The 19,912-nt window shown below is 38.0% G+C and overlaps 1 protein-coding gene across 15 annotated transcripts in view; it reads left to right on the top strand.

Annotated features, from left to right (window-relative positions):
- The window catches only part of LOC26536261 (unconventional myosin-VIIa), an 893,412-nt gene that overhangs the window by 113,152 nt on the left and 760,348 nt on the right, over positions 1-19,912 (top strand). The window lies entirely within an intron of this gene.

A 19,912-nucleotide genomic window follows, 5' to 3' on the forward strand; every position in this document is an offset into this window, starting at 1 on the left:
AGATAATGCATCAGCAACGACATTTGTTGTTCCGGGTTTATATATTATTTTTGGGGTGAAACTTTCTATGAAAGAAAACCATCTTTTCATTTCTACGTTCGGGTTTTTATCAGAGATTGTAAAGGATAACTCCATATAAATAATTTATGAGATTTTAAGAGCTCAAACTATGGCTAACAATTCTTTTTTATTTGTGGCATAAAGTTGTTCGGTCTTATTTAAAGGTTTATTATCCTGTGATAAAACCGCTCCGATTCCTACGTCTGTTGTCAAAGTGAATTTTTTGTTATAATCTGGTTGGACTAATTCCCCTTGTGCTAATAAATTATCTTTAAGTTCGTTAAAAGTTTTTATAGCTGGTTCATCCAACCGTATTGAAAATTTTCTAGAAATTTTACTATTATCTCCTCCTATTTGGTAAAGGGTTTAGCAATTTTTGCATAGTTTCGGACAAATTTTCGGTAATATCCAGTGAGGCCTAGGAAACTTCAAAGCTCTCTAATATTTTGTGGAATCGGATACTTCATAATTGTAGAAATTTTTTCATTAAAATTTGGTGGAATCCTGATTCCAAATCAATTGTTGAGAAATATTTTGACTTTCCTAAGTTAGATAATATTACAGACGGGTCTTGCATTGGGTATCTGTCCTGTATTGTGCTCTCGTTTAATTTTTAATAATCAATACCTAGTCGATGTTTTAAAGTTCCATCATCGTTTTGACCCTTTTTGGGTACTACTAAAACTGGTGAATTATAGGAGGTTCTACTATGTCTCATAATTTGTTCATTTAACATTCTATCGACTTCATTATTAACGAAATCTGAGACCGACATTGTTTAGCTATTGAGCTTTTTCAATAGCTGTTGCGAATAATAAATAGCCGAATATTTTCCGATACTGTTTGTTTTGTTTATTATACTGACAGCTAGGGCCGACCAAGAGCTATATCAAATTCACAAGATGAGTCTTTGCCAAAAAACGGAGAAGTGACAATTGGCGGGACAGACAGCCGAAATGCAGGGCCCGAGCTTAATGTAGGTAGATAACAAAGAAAGAGTAGTTACAAAGAGGGAGAGAGTGCGATGCACTATGGGCATCGCAACTGCTATTAATGACTATTTCGGCTTACAATATTAAAGAGTAGGAGATTAGTCAACTGCACAGTTTTGGCGGCTGCATGACCCAACATCCTCCCCCCGTTGGAAGCTTGGTTTCCAACAGAGTCCTCAAGGGGAAACAGACACAGCACAATTCTGCAACTCGAGCGACGCCGTCTCTGCCAGGAATCAACTGCATGACTCTCGCTAAAGGCCATCTCATTGGGGGTAGGTTCTCGTCCTTAACAAGAACGACGTTGTCCACGGCTACGCCAGGCTTTGGGGTGCGGCACTTGGAGCGCTGCCGGAGCAACGTCAAGTATTCTTCCTTCCTTCGCGACCAAAAGATTTGCTGAAGAAAGGAGATGCGCTGCCAAGAGTCAAGCCGATTATAGTTTAGTCCCGTTATATCTAGCTCGTCAAACGACGAAGGCGGACCACCATTGAGAAAATGCTCCGTCCAGATCAGCAGGGTTCTCTGAAATGGGAATAAGAGGTCTGGAGTTAATAACTGCCGAGATGTGGCACAACAGCGTCCTCAGCACGTCGAGGGTCAGAACCGCCGTACCCACAGCGCGGTAGAAATGATGCTTGGCCATGATTGGTCCAGGAACGGCGAAAGCGAGGATATGGGACTAGACGAGGAAACTCTTTCCAGCGTTTTTAGGGACTGCATGTCCTCCCATAACTGCGCGCGCTGCACCAAACGCTGCATCATCTGAGTACCCTCTTGAATGTGTGCGACGGTGAGCCCAGGATGACGAATTCCACAACAAAATTTGTAAATGTATGCAAACACTCGTTGCAGTGAGGGGTAAGAATTTGGAAATTTGGAGCTAGCAGTTACATCCACGTACGGCGACTTTACGATGAACACACTTCGACGAAGGTCAAGCACCGGTTTGTCAGGACAAGCAGCTGTTGGCCAATCTCTTTCAGGATCCGTAAGATAGGCGGGTCCATGAGCCCAGAGTGACGACTCGCTAAGCTCAGACGGGAGGGATCCTCTGGATAAGATGTCAGCCGGATTTAACGCTGTTGGAAAATAACGCTAAACCGTGGCATCTGTCAGCTCCTGAATGGCAGCAACCCTATTTGCCACAAATATGTTGAACCTGGCGGGCTCATCTCGGATCCAGGAAATTGCCACCGTCGAGTCGCACCAACAATAGTAGCGGCCTTTAAATACTTTCAAGCCAACTATTTCCCTCATGTTTTTGGCCAGAAGATCCGCACCACAAAGCTCCAGCTTTGGTACTGTAATGGTCCTCAACGGAGCTATGCGCGACTTTGAACAAAGCAAATGGCTAAAACTTTGATTCCCTTTAGAAACCAAATAAACGCAGGCTCCATAGGCATCAATGCTTGCATCACAAAAATCATGCACCTCAAGACCAGACTCTGCGCTAAACACGAACCGAGGGAAACTAACATGACTTATTATTTCAAAACTGCGACATATATCAAGCCATTTCGTGTTATGAGTTTCCGGGAGGCTTTCATCCCAGGACAGCTTTTCCTTGTAGAGCTGCTGCAAAAAGATTTTACACCTTGTGATTACCGACCAGGCCGAGAGGATCGTACAATTTAGCAATCGCCGACAAAACAGAGCACCTGCAGGGTCTCAATAGCGACTGAAAGGCAGAGAACGAAAACAATAGCATGTCGGAGGCGGGAACCCAAGCGAGACCTAAAGTTTTGGTGAAATCGCTACCATCTTCAAACTTCATGAATGACTCCTTGTCCTCGGCGGGCACACCCTCCAGCACAAGCGGAATGTTAGAGCACCATTTCCTTAGCTTGAGCTTGCCGATAGCATCCTTTGCCGTGCCGGAGCTTGAGATAAGATCATCCACGTAAAAAACGCGCCGAAGGATTTCTGATCCAATGGGAAACGATGCCTGCTCATCGATTGACAACTGCTGCATAGCCCTTACGGATAAGAAGGAGGCTGGTTTGGTAACTGTGTCGAGTTTGTATACTTGAAGGTCATCGATTGGGGAGTCCCTCCATACAATGCACTGCAAATAGCTATCTTCTTGCGAGACCCTTACACATCGGTACATTTTACATATGTCTCCAGTAACGGCAACTGGGTGCGAGCGAAATCGAATTAGGATGTGAAATAGCTTGGGCTGGATGACCGGGCTGGCCATTAACACATCGTTAAGCGAGTAACCGGTGGAAGTGGCAGCTGATCCGTAAAAAACAACGCGAAGCTGGGTGGTGGAGCTATCCTCCTAATGTGGTAAAAAATATCGACACGAGCTGACCTCGGAAGCAGGCACAGGCGACTTATGTCCCAGATGACGATATTCCTTCATGAACGCCGTATATTTAACCCACAAGCCAGGGTGCTTTGTAAGCTTCCTTTCCAGCGACAAGAATCTCCGCACAGCCTGAGGATAGAAATCTCCTAAAGAATCCAAATGGAGTTTTAGCGGCAAACGTACCGAGTAATCGCCAGCTGGCAATCGGGTGTAATTTTTAACAAAGTGGGCCTCGCAATCTAGCTTCTCCTTAGTGGCTTGAACTATTGGGCCGGGACAATTTTCTTCCTCCCAAAAGCGCTGCAGAAGTAAATCAAATACAACATCAATGCTTTTTTCCTCGCTAGCTGCAGAAGGAACGCGTGAAGCTATTAAGGCGCTACCGCATGGGCGCGCGCAGTCTCAAGACACAACCCAGTGAAGCAGTGGCAGTCCTAGCAACCACTTTATAGGACCTACGCAAAGCAGCTCATAAAACAGCTCATGCTAAGAGGAGCTATATTAACAGATCAACACGCTGAGCCCTTTGAAATTCCGGGTCGGCGAGCTGCAGGTTTTCTGGAATCTTCCAGTCCCCAATTTCCACATTAAAGCTTGGCTGGCGATCCGTGATATTGGGAGCGATAACTGCTGTTATGCTCGTTGAGAAACTCGAAGTGACAGACCGCATCGCAATTCCTACCGAGATTCCATCAGTCGCGAAATTGGAATCCCCGATTCCAGTGACGGATTCAGACGACCTCGACCTCTTAAGTTGCAGTTGATTTGCAAACCGAGAGGTCACCAAGTGAAGTTGAGAGTCAGAATCTAACAAGGCCCTGCAGGGAACGAACAGTCCCGACCGATTCTGCACTAGAACGGTTGCAGTGGCTAGCAGTACAAGGTCACTACCGAGATCCTGGGCAATTAGAGTAGAAGAAGTCGAAAGCGGGGCAGAAGGCCCAGTGTGGGAGCTTGAAGACACCAGATAATGTGGCTGCGAGGAAGGCGGACCATCTAAATGGAGCAGCGTATGATGCCTGATTCCACAGGTGCGGCAGCGGCTCGAGCTACATTGCCGTAGCTGATGACCTGCCTTTAGGCAGTTTAGGCAAAGTGCTAGTCTCTTTGCCTTGCACAGACGATCTACTGGCGCTTAGTCTCTTAATGGCGGGCAATAATATATGGCATCCTCTGCACTATGGCACAGCATGCAACCAAGAGAATTTTGGGTGGTAGCAACTAGCGTCGAACGATTTCTGCCCACCTGAACGCCTGGCGCATAGGTTGCCATGGCGCAATCCACGGCCTCCAAAGTCCTACATCGCTGCTCCAGGAATGCAGCCATCGATTCCCACGACGGAATAAGGTTGGCAAGGACCGGATCCTGCAAGCGCTCCTCCCACTTAGCATGGCTCGCCGCATCCAGCTTTTGCAGCAGCACTTGCACTATGATGCAACGAGCGATTTGCTCAGTGGTGCCAAAACCCTTAAGCCCACGAATGTGAGCGTTAAACTTGTCCGACAATTCCCGAAGCGATGCCACTGAACCATTCCGTACTACCTTTAGACTCAGAATCTTGGTGATGTTCGCCTGAATCACGAGATTATCAAACCTTTTTTGAAGCAACTCTAAAGCCGCTTCGTAATTGCCGTTTCAGATCTCCAATGATCGGATAGTTTCCAGCGCTGAGTCCCTCAAGCATGACCGCAGATGCTGAAATTATTCATTGTTGGAGAGGTCTGGATGGCTGTCCATTATGCTCGTGAACACGGAGTAAAAATCCGCCCAGTTTGCGTAGCCTCCGCCAAACGTTGGCAGCTGCACAGGCGGCAACGGCATCGGCCTCGGCCGCGGCTGCGTCTGATGACCACTACACTGGTGTGGCACAACACCTTCCGCGAGCGTCGAGTGAGGCGCGAAATGCACATTGCGTTTGGCTATTTCCTCGCGCACACTAGCCTTGAATTCTACGATGAATTCATCGAAACTCTCACTCATTTCACTGCCAATTTCGTCGAAATCTTATTCCTCCAGTTCTGAATGCAGAACATTGAAGGCACTTTACAGCTCATCAATCTGCTCCAGCCTCACAGTAAAAGTGGGTTCGTCGTAACCGCTTAGCGTCTCATTAGACAGCGAAGTTTGTAGCCTCTGCAATCTGCTGAACCACGCATTGGCTTTGCGCTTTAAAAAGGTCACCCTGTTTTTGTCACTTTCAGCGGGCACAGCAACAAATCGCTTTGAATTCGGTTCAGCGGGAAGATGAGCACAAAACAAGTGCCGAACATGCAAGCGGAGTCAATGCACGTAACGGGGCGGCTGCACTTGATATATGTAGCAATGTATATATGTATGTATATAATGCTAGCTCGCTTAAACACAGCCACTATCACATAAATCACCACTCACTTGTCCAACCGATTGCGTTTTTATATGTATGTTGATATATTTATTTATAAACGGGATAAGTGCATTAATTAATGTATGCAATTTAACACGATCACGTCGGGGTCGTCAAATGTTTAGCTATTGAGCTTTTTCAATAGCTGTTGCGAATAATAAATAGCCGAAATAGCCGATATTTTCCGATACTGTTTGTTTTGTTTATTATACTGACAGCTAGAGCCGACCAAGAGCTATATCAAATTCACAAGTTTAGTCTTTGCCGAAAAACGAAGAAGTGACAATTCGCGGGACAAACAGCCGAAATGCAGCGCCCGAGCTTAGTGTAGGTAGATAACAAAGAGAGAGTAAATAAAAAAGAGAGAGAGAGGGAGTGCGATGCACTTTGGGCATCGCAACTGCTATTAATGACTATTTCGGCTTACAATATTAAGAGTATAAAATTAGTCTACTGCACAGCTTTGAAGGCTGCATGACCCAACAGACATAGCATACGGATGTTGTTTGCTATAAATTGTCATTGTCAGTATTTATTTATCCTCGAATATCGGTTCGAAAAGAAATTTGCCTATTTATTTTAGAATGCTCCTTTTCAATTTTGTTCATAATTTTATTTTCGAAATCTTTTAATTGATTTGAAGTTATTATAAGATTATGAATTTTTTTTTTTCGAAAAAATCAACGACGGCGTGATCCCAAACTTTTCAATTTTAATTTGACGGAATTAACATCGTCGGCGCGCTTGAGATTATAAGATTTTACGCTATAATTACTTTTTTCTGCAATAACTGATTCAGTTTTATATTCCATTTGATTGCTAAAGTATTTTTACACCCGTTACTCGTAGAGTAAAAGGGTATACTAGATTCGTTAAAAAGTATGTAACAGGCAGAAGGAAGCGTTTCTGACCATATAAAGTATATATATTCTTGATCAGGATCAATAGTCGAGTCGATCTGGCCATGTTCCCCTGTCCGTCCGTCTGTCTGTCCGTATGAACGTCGAGATCTCAGGAACTACAAAAGCTAGAAAGTTGAGATTAAGCATACAGACTCCCAAGACTGCCACGTCCACACTTTTGAAAAATGTTTTGATATTTTTTCATTTTTGTATTAGTCTTGTAAATTTCTATCGATTTGCAAAAAATCTTTTTGCCACGCCCACTCTAACGCAAATTGCCAAAAACCAGTGTTCAAGACTCTCCTTCGCACTTCCACCAGCTCAGTAACGGGTATCAGATAGTCGGGGAACTCGACTATAGCGTTTTCTCTTGTTTTATAATATATTCCTTTAATGGAAGAGTATTATTTTCTCCAATTAAACGCAAATCGTTTTTCTCCTCATTGTCATAACACTTTTTTCTTTTTTCCATTATATTCCAGAATACCTTTTTATACCCGTTACTCGTAGAGTAAAAGGGTATACTAGATTCGTTGAAAAGTATGTAACAGGGAGAAGGAAGCGTTTCCGACCATATAAAGTATATATATTCTTGATCAGGATCAGTAGCCGAGTCGATCTGGCCATGTCCGTCTGTCCGTCCGTCTGTCCGTCTGTCCGTCCGTATGAACGTCGAGATCTCAGGAACTACAAAAGCTAGAAAGTTGAGATTAGGTATACAGACTCCAGGGACATTGACGCAGCGCAAGTTTGTCGATTCATGTTGCCACGCCCACTCTAACGCCCACAAACCGCCCAAAACTGCCACGCCCACACTTTTGAAAAATGTTTTGATATTTTTTCATTTTTGTATTGGTCTTGTAAATTTCTATCGATTTGTGAAAAAACTTTTTGCCACGCCCACTCTAACGCCCACAAACCGCCCAAAGCTGCTACGCCCACACTTTTGAAAAATGTTTTGAAATTTTTTCTTTTTTGTATTGGCCTTGTAAATTTCTATCGATTTGCCAAAAAACTTTTTGCCACGCCCACTCTAACGCCCACAAACCGCCCAAAGCTGCTACTCCCACACTTTTGAAAAATGTTTTGATATGTTTTCATTTTTGTATTAGTCTTGTAAAATTCTATCGATTTGCCAAAAAACTTTCTGCCACGCCCACTATAACGCCTACAAACCGCCAAAAACTGTGTTTAAGGCTCTGCTTCTCCCTTCCACTAGCTAAGTAACGGGTATCAGATAGTCGGGGAACTCGACTATAGCGTTCTCTCTTGTTCTACATCTATTTAAGTCCAATTTTCCTTAATAGAATGTACCCAATTAATAAGCCAGGATCCTTCTATTTCATAAAATATATGTTTCGCTTCAAATATTGTTATAATAAAATATCCATGAACTGTAGATACTCTCTTGTAAATTGGTAATTCTTTTATATTTTTAAATTCCATTTTTGATATAGCAAGAGGAGGCCCCTGTGTCAATTAATATTTATAGATGTTTTTTTGTATTTCTGTCTATTCTTGTTATATGTGGTATTCCTCTGTCGGACTTTGACTTAAAAAATGATCTTCATCAATTTTATTTATTCTCATACCTTTCTGGGCTGGTTGACCAGTTGCTTCTCTTTTTAATGGGATTTGTGGTTCAATTTTTTGTGCTTGGTTTTGATTATAAATATATTTTTTGTGCAAAATTATTATAATTCTGTCTGTTATCATTATACCCTCTGTTATAATTATTACTCGGACGATTTTGATACTTTATGAAACTTTCTACTTCCATTGGTTCTGGTGGGGGTTGTCCCTTAGAATTGTTATTTGAATTCCAATTATTATTTTGCCCAAAGTTCCCGTATTGCGGCCAAATATTATTCTGGTTTTAATTCCAATTATTATTCATTCTGTAATTATTATTATTATTATTACTATTATTATTATTATTATTCTGTCTGGAATTTACTGTATTAAATCTTAGGTTATTTCCCTGACTTTTAGTTTCATTTCTAAATCCATAATACCTGTTTTGAAATTGTGCTCGAAACTTTTTAGACTCTAATTCTTGACACTTTGCCAATGCGTTTGGCAAGTCTGGTGGGTTTAGAGAAAATAGTGTTTCTGAGATTGAACCGTTCAATCCAGAAATAAAAATTCTAAGAGGGTTGCTCCTCATTGTTTTATTCGTTTCTTTGGTTATTCCGCTGTCTTTTCCATATGTCATTATGGTTTTGTTTATCAGTAATGTAATTTTCTTGTTTACTTCGTTGTAGAATTCTGTAATGGTCATGAGTCCCTGCCTAAGGATGCTTAATTCTGATTCAAGAATATGAACTGGTCTTTTATCGTTATAAATAAAATCCAATCTGGAGAGAATTGCTTGGAACTTTAAAACAGTACCATGGTTAGTTAGAGCATCCTGTGCTGCTCCCATGATTTTATTACGTAGAAATGTTAAAGCGATAAAATATTGTTCGCTTCGAATTTTATAAAGACCCATGGCGGTTTCTGCCGCTTTTCTCCAGCCTACATATTGGGTTATTTCTCCTGTGAACTTTGGTAAAGATTTAACTACCTCTAGAGAAGTTTCACATTTTACAGTTGGGTCGATTGTTTGGATTTTATAATCTTCTACTACATTTTCGCTAGCGGCTATCTGCCCTTCTATCCCTTCAATTTCTCTGGTTACTTCACTCAATTGTACACTTATTAATCGGTTAATTAATTCCATTGTCAGATTGCTGGCGTTGTATATCCCGCCCGCAGAAAGGATTGGTGCTGAACTCCTGTTGCCATTGTTAAATTCAAATCTTCAAAACTCTTTATTAAATTTTCCAGATTGTTTTCGTTTAATAATGGTTAAAATAGATTTCGATTTTTTTTAAAGACTCTTTAATATTTCCTGTATCTTGATCTTGTTTTATTATAAATTTTTTGAGTAAATAAAAAAGAGAGAGAGAGGGAGTGCGATGCACTTTGGGCATCGCAACTGCTATTAATGACTATTTCGGCTTACAATATTAAGAGTATAAAATTAGTCTACTGCACAGCTTTGAAGGCTGCATGACCCAACAGACATAGCATACGGATGTTGTTTGCTATAAATTGTCATTGTCAGTATTTATTTATCCTCGAATATCGGTTCGAAAAGAAATTTGCCTATTTATTTTAGAATGCTCCTTTTCAATTTTGTTCATAATTTTATTTTCGAAATCTTTTAATTGATTTGAAGTTATTATAAGATTATGAATTTTTTTTTTCGAAAAAATCAACGACGGCGTGATCCCAAACTTTTCAATTTTAATTTGACGGAATTAACATCGTCGGCGCGCTTGAGATTATAAGATTTTACGCTATAATTACTTTTTTCTGCAATAACTGATTCAGTTTTATATTCCATTTGATTGCTAAAGTATTTTTACACCCGTTACTCGTAGAGTAAAAGGGTATACTAGATTCGTTAAAAAGTATGTAACAGGCAGAAGGAAGCGTTTCTGACCATATAAAGTATATATATTCTTGATCAGGATCAATAGTCGAGTCGATCTGGCCATGTTCCCCTGTCCGTCCGTCTGTCTGTCCGTATGAACGTCGAGATCTCAGGAACTACAAAAGCTAGAAAGTTGAGATTAAGCATACAGACTCCCAAGACTGCCACGTCCACACTTTTGAAAAATGTTTTGATATTTTTTCATTTTTGTATTAGTCTTGTAAATTTCTATCGATTTGCAAAAAATCTTTTTGCCACGCCCACTCTAACGCAAATTGCCAAAAACCAGTGTTCAAGACTCTCCTTCGCACTTCCACCAGCTCAGTAACGGGTATCAGATAGTCGGGGAACTCGACTATAGCGTTTTCTCTTGTTTTATAATATATTCCTTTAATGGAAGAGTATTATTTTCTCCAATTAAACGCAAATCGTTTTTCTCCTCATTGTCATAACACTTTTTTCTTTTTTCCATTATATTCCAGAATACCTTTTTATACCCGTTACTCGTAGAGTAAAAGGGTATACTAGATTCGTTGAAAAGTATGTAACAGGGAGAAGGAAGCGTTTCCGACCATATAAAGTATATATATTCTTGATCAGGATCAGTAGCCGAGTCGATCTGGCCATGTCCGTCTGTCCGTCCGTCTGTCCGTCTGTCCGTCCGTATGAACGTCGAGATCTCAGGAACTACAAAAGCTAGAAAGTTGAGATTAGGTATACAGACTCCAGGGACATTGACGCAGCGCAAGTTTGTCGATTCATGTTGCCACGCCCACTCTAACGCCCACAAACCGCCCAAAACTGCCACGCCCACACTTTTGAAAAATGTTTTGATATTTTTTCATTTTTGTATTGGTCTTGTAAATTTCTATCGATTTGTGAAAAAACTTTTTGCCACGCCCACTCTAACGCCCACAAACCGCCCAAAGCTGCTACGCCCACACTTTTGAAAAATGTTTTGAAATTTTTTCTTTTTTGTATTGGCCTTGTAAATTTCTATCGATTTGCCAAAAAACTTTTTGCCACGCCCACTCTAACGCCCACAAACCGCCCAAAGCTGCTACTCCCACACTTTTGAAAAATGTTTTGATATGTTTTCATTTTTGTATTAGTCTTGTAAAATTCTATCGATTTGCCAAAAAACTTTCTGCCACGCCCACTATAACGCCTACAAACCGCCAAAAACTGTGTTTAAGGCTCTGCTTCTCCCTTCCACTAGCTAAGTAACGGGTATCAGATAGTCGGGGAACTCGACTATAGCGTTCTCTCTTGTTCTACATCTATTTAAGTCCAATTTTCCTTAATAGAATGTACCCAATTAATAAGCCAGGATCCTTCTATTTCATAAAATATATGTTTCGCTTCAAATATTGTTATAATAAAATATCCATGAACTGTAGATACTCTCTTGTAAATTGGTAATTCTTTTATATTTTTAAATTCCATTTTTGATATAGCAAGAGGAGGCCCCTGTGTCAATTAATATTTATAGATGTTTTTCTGTATTTCTGTCTATTCTTGTTATATGTGGTATTCCTCTGTCGGACTTTGACTTAAAAAATGATCTTCATCAATTTTATTTATTCTCATACCTTTCTGGGCTGGTTGACCAGTTGCTTCTCTTTTTAATGGGATTTGTGGTTCAATTTTTTGTGCTTGGTTTTGATTATAAATATATTTTTTGTGCAAAATTATTATAATTCTGTCTGTTATCATTATACCCTCTGTTATAATTATTACTCGGACGATTTTGATACTTTATGAAACTTTCTACTTCCATTGGTTCTGGTGGGGGTTGTCCCTTAGAATTGTTATTTGAATTCCAATTATTATTTTGCCCAAAGTTCCCGTATTGCGGCCAAATATTATTCTGGTTTTAATTCCAATTATTATTCATTCTGTAATTATTATTATTATTATTACTATTATTATTATTATTATTCTGTCTGGAATTTACTGTATTAAATCTTAGGTTATTTCCCTGACTTTTATTTTCATTTCTAAATCCATAATACCTGTTTTGAAATTGTGCTCGAAACTTTTTAGACTCTAATTCTTGACACTTTGCCAATGCGTTTGGCAAGTCTGGTGGGTTTAGAGAAAATAGTGTTTCTGAGATTGAACCGTTCAATCCAGAAATAAAAATTCTAAGAGGGTTGCTCCTCATTGTTTTATTCGTTTCTTTGGTTATTCCGCTGTCTTTTCCATATGTCATTATGGTTTTGTTTATCAGTAATGTAATTTTCTTGTTTACTTCGTTGTAGAATTCTGTAATGGTCATGAGTCCCTGCCTAAGGATGCTTAATTCTGATTCAAGAATATGAACTGGTCTTTTATCGTTATAAATAAAATCCAATCTGGAGAGAATTGCTTGGAACTTTAAAACAGTACCATGGTTAGTTAGAGCATCCTGTGCTGCTCCCATGATTTTATTACGTAGAAATGTTAAAGCGATAAAATATTGTTCGCTTCGAATTTTATAAAGACCCATGGCGGTTTCTGCCGCTTTTCTCCAGCCTACATATTGGGTTATTTCTCCTGTGAACTTTGGTAAAGATTTAACTACCTCTAGAGAAGTTTCACATTTTACAGTTGGGTCGATTGTTTGGATTTTATAATCTTCTACTACATTTTCGCTAGCGGCTATCTGCCCTTCTATCCCTTCAATTTCTCTGGTTACTTCACTCAATTGTACACTTATTAATCGGTTAATTAATTCCATTGTCAGATTGCTGGCGTTGTATATCCCGCCCGCAGAAAGGATTGGTGCTGAACTCCTGTTGCCATTGTTAAATTCAAATCTTCAAAACTCTTTATTAAATTTTCCAGATTGTTTTCGTTTAATAATGGTTAAAATAGATTTCGATTTTTTTTAAAGACTCTTTAATATTTCCTGTATCTTGATCTTGTTTTATTATAAATTTTTTGAGTAAATAAAAAAGAGAGAGAGAGGGAGTGCGATGCACTTTGGGCATCGCAACTGCTATTAATGACTATTTCGGCTTACAATATTAAGAGTATAAAATTAGTCTACTGCACAGCTTTGAAGGCTGCATGACCCAACAGACATAGCATACGGATGTTGTTTGCTATAAATTGTCATTGTCAGTATTTATTTATCCTCGAATATCGGTTCGAAAAGAAATTTGCCTATTTATTTTAGAATGCTCCTTTTCAATTTTGTTCATAATTTTATTTTCGAAATCTTTTAATTGATTTGAAGTTATTATAAGATTATGAATTTTTTTTTTTCGAAAAAATCAACGACGGCGTGATCCCAAACTTTTCAATTTTAATTTGACGGAATTAACATCGTCGGCGCGCTTGAGATTATAAGATTTTACGCTATAATTACTTTTTTCTGCAATAACTGATTCAGTTTTATATTCCATTTGATTGCTAAAGTATTTTTACACCCGTTACTCGTAGAGTAAAAGGGTATACTAGATTCGTTAAAAAGTATGTAACAGGCTGAAGGAAGCGTTTCTGACCATATAAAGTATATATATTCTTGATCAGGATCAATAGTCGAGTCGATCTGGCCATGTTCCCCTGTCCGTCCGTCTGTCTGTCCGTATGAACGTCGAGATCTCAGGAACTACAAAAGCTAGAAAGTTGAGATTAAGCATACAGACTCCCAAGACTGCCACGTCCACACTTTTGAAAAATGTTTTGATATTTTTTCATTTTTGTATTAGTCTTGTAAATTTCTATCGATTTGCAAAAAATCTTTTTGCCACGCCCACTCTAACGCAAATTGCCAAAAACCAGTGTTCAAGACTCCCCTTCGCACTTCCACCAGCTCAGTAACGGGTATCAGATAGTCGGGGAACTCGACTATAGCGTTTTCTCTTGTTTTATAATATATTCCTTTAATGGAAGAGTATTATTTTCTCCAATTAAACGCAAATCGTTTTTCTCCTCATTGTCATAAGACTTTTTTCTTTTTTCCATTATATTCCAGAATACCTTTTTATACCCGTTACTCGTAGAGTAAAAGGGTATACTAGATTCGTTGAAAAGTATGTAACAGGGAGAAGGAAGCGTTTCCGACCATATAAAGTATATATATTCTTGATCAGGATCAGTAGCCGAGTCGATCTGGCCATGTCCGTCTGTCCGTCCGTCTGTCCGTCTGTCCGTCCGTATGAACGTCGAGATCTCAGGAACTACAAAAGCTAGAAAGTTGAGATTAGGTATACAGACTCCAGGGACATTGACGCAGCGCAAGTTTGTCGATTCATGTTGCCACGCCCACTCTAACGCCCACAAACCGCCCAAAACTGCCACGCCCACACTTTTGAAAAAATGTTTTGATATTTTTTCATTTTTGTATTGGTCTTGTAAATTTCTATCGATTTGTGAAAAAACTTTTTGCCACGCCCACTCTAACGCCCACAAACCGCCCAAAGCTGCTACGCCCACACTTTTGAAAAATGTTTTGAAATTTTTTCTTTTTTGTATTGGCCTTGTAAATTTCTATCGATTTGCCAAAAAACTTTTTGCCACGCCCACTCTAACGCCCACAAACCGCCCAAAGCTGCTACTCCCACACTTTTGAAAAATGTTTTGATATGTTTTCATTTTTGTATTAGTCTTGTAAAATTCTATCGATTTGCCAAAAAACTTTCTGCCACGCCCACTATAACGCCTACAAACCGCCAAAAACTGTGTTTAAGGCTCTGCTTCTCCCTTCCACTAGCTAAGTAACGGGTATCAGATAGTCGGGGAACTCGACTATAGCGTTCTCTCTTGTTCTACATCTATTTAAGTCCAATTTTCCTTAATAGAATGTACCCAATTAATAAGCCAGGATCCTTCTATTTCATAAAATATATGTTTCGCTTCAAATATTGTTATAATAAAATATCCATGAACTGTAGATACTCTCTTGTAAATTGGTAATTCTTTTATATTTTTAAATTCCATTTTTGATATAGCAAGAGGAGGCCCCTGTGTCAATTAATATTTATAGATGTTTTTTTGTATTTCTGTCTATTCTTGTTATATGTGGTATTCCTCTGTCGGACTTTGACTTAAAAAATGATCTTCATCAATTTTATTTATTCTCATACCTTTCTGGGCTGGTTGACCAGTTGCTTCTCTTTTTAATGGGATTTGTGGTTCAATTTTTTGTGCTTGGTTTTGATTATAAATATATTTTTTGTGCAAAATTATTATAATTCTGTCTGTTATCATTATACCCTCTGTTATAATTATTACTCGGACGATTTTGATACTTTATGAAACTTTCTACTTCCATTGGTTCTGGTGGGGGTTGTCCCTTAGAATTGTTATTTGAATTCCAATTATTATTTTGCCCAAAGTTCCCGTATTGCGGCCAAATATTATTCTGGTTTTAATTCCAATTATTATTCATTCTGTAATTATTATTATTATTATTACTATTATTATTATTATTATTCTGTCTGGAATTTACTGTATTAAATCTTAGGTTATTTCCCTGACTTTTATTTTCATTTCTAAATCCATAATACCTGTTTTGAAATTGTGCTCGAAACTTTTTAGACTCTAATTCTTGACACTTTGCCAATGCGTTTGGCAAGTCTGGTGGGTTTAGAGAAAATAGTGTTTCTGAGATTGAACCGTTCAATCCAGAAATAAAAATTCTAAGAGGGTTGCTCCTCATTGTTTTATTCGTTTCTTTGGTTATTCCGCTGTCTTTTCCATATGTCATTATGGTTTTGTTTATCAGTAATGTAATTTTCTTGTTTACTTCGTTGTAGAATTCTGTAATGGTCATGAGTCCCTGCCTAAGGATGCTTAATTCTGATTCAAGAATATGAACTGGTCTTTTATCGTTATAAATAAAATCCAATCTGGAGAGAATTGCTTGGAACTTTAAAACAGTACCATGGTTAGTTAGAGCATCCTGTGCTGCTCCCATGATTTTATTACGTAGAAATGTTAAAGCGATAAAATATGGTTCGCTTCGAATTTTATAAAGACCCATGGCGGTTTCTGCCGCTTTTCTCCAGCCTACATATTGGGTTATTTCTCCTGTGAACTTTGGTAAAGATTTAACTACCTCTAGAGAAGTTTCACATTTTACAGTTGGGTCGATTGTTTGGATTTTATAATCTTCTACTACATTTTCGCTAGCGGCTATCTGCCCTTCTATCCCTTCAATTTCTCTGGTTACTTCACTCAATTGTACACTTATTAATCGGTTAATTAATTCCATTGTCAGATTGCTGGCGTTGTATATCCCGCCCGCAGAAAGGATTGGTGCTGAACTCCTGTTGCCATTGTTAAATTCAAATCTTCAAAACTCTTTATTAAATTTTCCAGATTGTTTTCGTTTAATAATGGTTAAAATAGATTTCGATTTTTTTTAAAGACTCTTTAATATTTCCTGTATCTTGATCTTGTTTTATTATAAATTTTTTGAATACTGAATATTATTTTATTCTGCTCACGATACTTTCCGTTGTAGTCTTCCTTCAGTTTAGTTGTCCTGAATATTTTCTGTTGGGGTCTTCCTTCAATAAATTGTTGTATACAGCTGTGGCGGGGCTGTATTATTGCATTAATTAATTTCCAATTAAGTTTTTCCACGATCACTGTGACAGTTTATAGGTGTCGTTGGAATAATGAGGATGTTTTGATTTTTCTTCTAAAAATATGGGTTGTTGGCGGCGCGAGTTCTGTTTTATATTTAACTTATTATCGTTCATATTTATTTTTAGAACTTTTGAATTGTTATTGTTATTAAAAATTAATTTAAAAAAATATTTTAGTTTTATATATTAGTAAATTTATTGGTGATAAACTTTTTAACTTATATTTAACTCATATTACAAGACACTACTATCGGTTTTTATCTTAGATCGTTCTCGATCCGATCTCGAAACAGACTCACTTCTCGATTCTAATCCTGATCCAATTAACCTCGACCAGGAGCTTATCTTTTGAAACTTCTTGAACTTTCAATTATGTTTAGAATAAAAACTTGATGCCGAAATTATTTCTCTGCGTTGTGAAATTCAATTATGCTGACCGATGCAGTTTGATTGAAGCGCAATAAGTTGACCATGGTTTGGTCTCCAAGCGGATGCTGTGTTTCTGAGGGTTTGATTATTTATTTTAGCGGGTAGCTAAGCGCTGGCAAAGGCAATGACAAAAGCAAAGAAAAGCCTCCTAGATTAAAATATAAAATTTGTTTTTATAAAAATTTTAATTAAATTGTATAAAAATGGGATAGAGTTGGTATGTACATACCATGATTCAAAAATTCCTTGACCCCCGCACTTGTTTTAAAAGTTATTGTTCTTACTTTGTTTTTGCTGACATTCGAAAGAATGCATAGGTTCACTATTTTTATACTGCTCATATATGCTAAGGGACTCCGCCTTTCACGCTGCACATTATTGAGACTGCGGGACGCTGGATACAATATTTTCCAGTGTATACTGATGGTCACGCCAACAACACCGCAATGAAATCAAGGGCCTAGGATCTCGCTTTTGTGGACGATTGGCCCTTATGACTTCCTGTCTGTTGGTTTGATTAAGTGGATCTTCACTTATGAGGTGTCCTTTTGCCTTCCCTCTTATCCGTTTAATCCAGGACTCGGAAATGCTGTAATTTTGCACAGGATCGGAGCAAAGATGTGCTCTCCGGGTACTTGGCCCTCTTGAACACGAAATCTCGACTTTTCACTTTGTATCGAAATCCTTAGCCCTTAAGACGCTCTCTTTCTGGTGGGTGACTGCTTCAGGATATCGGGAAAGTTGTCTCTCCTCCTGAGAATGAAACGTCCCGTTAATAAATGCTATATTGGCTTAGAGCTTCTTCTGGACTATTACGGTCATCGGTCCCATGGGCAAAGTGTTTCCACCTAGGAGTTTTATTTTAATATTTCCCGATTTTAGGAGTCAATACCCTGTTGGGGTCAATATCCTGTGACCGATTACGGTCGCTGAACTGGATCGGACCAAAGACATTAGAATAACAAGATGCGTAACGGCCATATATTGGTTTTGCACTATGCAGCCACTTTTTTGGTGACGGCCGAAATTGCTCTCTTTTCGCTCGCCAAAAATTGAGAGCGTAAAAATCTAAAAATAGAATTGACTTGCTTGTGTGAGTAAAAACAATAAAGGAGATAGTGTGTATGTGTGCGTGCTTGTGCTAGAAGATGATTTTCGGGCCGAAATCAATTTTGATCTAAGAAACAAATTTAATTAATGTTTTGGTCAATTTCGATTCGTAACTATTATGGTTTGAAAGACTTTTTTTTAATATTCGTTTGATAAAAGCGCCGCTCGAATTAGCTACCGTTTACATATTTATATTTATATTGATAATTAATAATACGTAATATATTATAATCGGTACCCAGGGAACACCACGGGGAGGCCATTACAATTGTAATGGGGTCTTATATTTATATGACCTTTAACATTAAAACATTTCCATGTTCCCCAACTAAGCTAGTTTTCTAACTATTGCTTTTTATTATATATCGGCTCTTTTTTTAATTATATAATTTAATTTTTAAAGTCGTCAATTATTTGAATGTTTATATTTTTTTCACTTATGAGATAAAATGCTGAGTTTAGCTTGACTTTTTTGTCTATTAGCAATAAAAGTCCACTTGCAATACTTAAAAAGCAAAACTTTTATAAGTTTTTTTAAAAGATCTATTTTATGCTCATAACATTCATAATTTATCTGAATCTTATTTTCATTTTAATATTGAAAATTGGTAATTTTTATACTAGTAATTTGACTAAATAACTATAATAAATAATAAAAACATATACAAAGTAAATTTTAAAAACTACTGTAATTTAAAACAAAGAATTTAAAAAAAAAAAAGAAATTACATATAAAATATAAATATTTCATAAAAATAATTCATAAAGTAAAATATTATTTATAAAATAAATAAGAATATGGAATCTGTTTATTGCAAAATTGATTTCTTGAAGCACGAAGTGCGGACATAAGCACCGAAGAATCATTGTCTTCTTATATTTTTCACATGTCGCACGCTGAATACTCTAATGACAATTATTCTAATATAAAGTCATCTTTTAAAATTATTATGAATTTTTTTGTACATAGATTGTGCTATTATTATTTCTGTGTTAAATTTGAATAATTGTTATGTTAAGGCAATGCAAGACTAGAGTTTTTAAGTGGTGTCAATTTATAAAAAATAATATAGATTTAAAGTCTAAGAACTTCTAAGATGAAGGGCATATTTTGTCATTTTTACAATGCATGTGCATACGTGTGCACCAATACAGTGTTCAGCTGTCGCTGTATGCGTACAAGAGAGCTGGTGGCTCTAGAGCTCTCCGCTCTCTGGCTTTTAAATAAAATTTCGAGAGAGCGAAAAGCCACTTGAAAAGCCACCACGAAAAAATCGTGTGCAAAAAAATCGTATGGCGTTACGCATCTTGTTATTCTAATGTCTTTGATCGGACACTTGTTTATTGCCGAACTGTATTTTCTTTGATGCATTCCGTCTGACTCATCGAGAAGGTTGTACCCCTTCCCCTGCATTAAAGTGTGGCTGGTTTTATGTGTGAATCTTCAAAGTCTTATGATCTTTCTATAGGGGTACGCCCTATTAAGTAAAACTTCGTACTGAAGCAATAGTACAGCTCACTTGCCTCGCTTTTACCCTTTATTGAAGATATTTGAGTAGATGGTTAGATGAAGAATTTTTCGTTGAATTTTAATCACTGCAATCGTCTTACTGAAGGATCTTAGTTTATATGGCCATTTCAACAACTTTAACT

Source organism: Drosophila yakuba, chromosome X (genome assembly GCF_016746365.2).
Source record: "Drosophila yakuba strain Tai18E2 chromosome X, Prin_Dyak_Tai18E2_2.1, whole genome shotgun sequence".
NCBI lineage: Eukaryota > Metazoa > Arthropoda > Insecta > Diptera > Drosophilidae > Drosophila > Drosophila yakuba.